Genomic DNA, 2,321 nt, shown 5'->3' with positions numbered 1-2,321 from the left:
ATCATCAATAAAACTGATAAAATATTCATACGCACCTCGAGCTTTGACATTCATCGGTCCACAGAGGTCCGAATGTACGAGCTCTAAAGGTATTGTGGCTTTGAGACCTTTTCCAGTAAAAGATCTCTTAGTCATTTTTCCATCAAGGCAAGACTCACATGGAGGTAAAGAATTGTCTTCTAACTGATTTAGTAGTCCATTCTTAACCAATCTCTCAATCCTATTGAGATTTATGTGACCAAGTCTTAAGTGCCATAGATAGGTATTAGAAGAAACTTTTTGTCTTTTATTCTGAGTTTCGACTGTTCTAAACATCTCAGTATTTAAGACAAATTTTGCTTTAGTTGGTCTTAACTTATATAAGTTGTTTTCAAGTATAGCAGAACAAATTTGAATACCTTTGCTGAAAATTCATTAACTTCAAAAGATATTTTATACATTTGTTCCATAATACAAGCGATAGATATTAAATTCCTCTTTATAAGAAGTGCATACAAAACATCTTTAAGTATGATATATCTATCGTTGAAAAACAACTTCAAGTCTCCCACTACTTCGGCCTAGACAACCTCTCCTGTTCCAACCTTGAGGGTGATCTCGCCTTCTTCAATCTTTTTTCAGGAACTAGTTTCCCCGAAAAGAGAAGCAAATATTTGTAGTGGCTCCTGAATCCAATATCCAGGTTGAGGTATCATCCTCCACTAAACAAGTCTCAGCAACTAGTAAATCATATTTACATTGTGCTTCTTTCAGGCAGGGGCCTGAGGACATTCCTCAGTTAAGACAAATCTCAACCATCTATTACTAGTGTTGAATTCATATTGTTTTTACATGTTGCGTAACTACTGTCGTTTAATTTCTCGGAAGCTAAGATTTGATCTAAAGAGCTAGTCATGCTGAAAAGAAAAATATATCATTTTTTAGTAAAACATTAATTTGTTAAATTCAATCAAGTTTAGCAAAAAAACTAATAATATACCCTTAATCATTATATTTTACAACGATATTTCAATGGTTTAAAATAACCTCCACCGAGGGGTGATCGACTATTCCTCCATTGAACCAAGACTATCTTGACTAGATACTATCACTAGAATAATTCCTATTCCTATAGCAGCTCAGTTATCGCTACTTTGGTCAAGAATTTACTAAAACTTAGTAATTTTCATAAGTGTGACCCTCCATTTTTAGACCTCAAATATCAGAATCAATATGCTCCTAAAGTTGGAAAGACAAGAATGAAAACGGACTTGAGAGACCCAATCTACTTATAGAGTTCGCGGAGTTCCGAATCCTATAATATAGCCCTCCAATTGGTAAGGTCGCTCCAGGGCAGACATGCAGGCGCATTATAGAATCTCACGTTGCGACCTAATGGAAGAGACCGTAGACTGTGTTGACACACTTCCTTCTCCCACTTACTATGAAAAACTTCCCCTATTCACCTTGGTATTGACTCATGCAAACACTTTCCGAATGGAGTCCGCTCCCAGGGCAGCCCAAAGTCAAGCATGAATCTCACGGTGTGAACTCTTAAGGACGTTAGAACTAAAAGTACATTACTTCTCTCCAATTGAAGTGTTCTAGATGGTTAGGGCATAAAATACTTAGCGATAAATTTCGGCTAACTAAACATATCCTATGTCTAGGTGATTCATCCGAGTATAACTTTTATACTGGATTTTTAACCTATGATGTCTAGGTGATAAACAAATTTTATTACCTCACACTACTCACGCATGCTCATAAAACTGATTTAGCCTAACTCAGACGCCGACTCAATCTCCAGGTAGTAAGTGTTCCGTGAACTTTCAACTTAAAAACCTTCAACCTTTGTCATCTTATCTGACTTTTTGCCAAGATCTTGCCGAGTGAGTTTTCTTGTAACTTCGGTTTTACAAAATATCAACCTATTTTCTATGAAAATTAGGATTGTTCGATGGTTAACCCTAAATGAGCCTGCATCTTAACTTTTTTTATAGATTTTAGAAGTCTAGGTTATTTTATAACAATTATAAAATAAATTATAACAATTATAACCCTAGAGCATTCATCTATAACATGCTTCCTTCAATCAAACATGCTTTAATATACCACTTATATTAAAACTAAGCATGCATAGTATATATTTTATAACACTTATAAGATATAACAAATGCATGTCACATGCTTTTCCTATGGTGGGTTTTAAAACTATATGGCATACTATATGCACACATAATCAAAGAATATTATACATCACATGCATAATAGGTAAACAACACTAAAGTGGACCGATTTTGGCATTACAAACAAATAATTAATTTATTACAAAATTCAGC

Source organism: Benincasa hispida, unplaced genomic scaffold (genome assembly GCF_027475165.1).
Source record: "Benincasa hispida cultivar pf3 unplaced genomic scaffold, pf3_genome.v1.1 HicScf1560, whole genome shotgun sequence".
NCBI classification, from domain to species: Eukaryota; Viridiplantae; Streptophyta; class Magnoliopsida; order Cucurbitales; family Cucurbitaceae; genus Benincasa; species Benincasa hispida.
Note: the sequence above shows the minus strand (reverse complement) of the source record.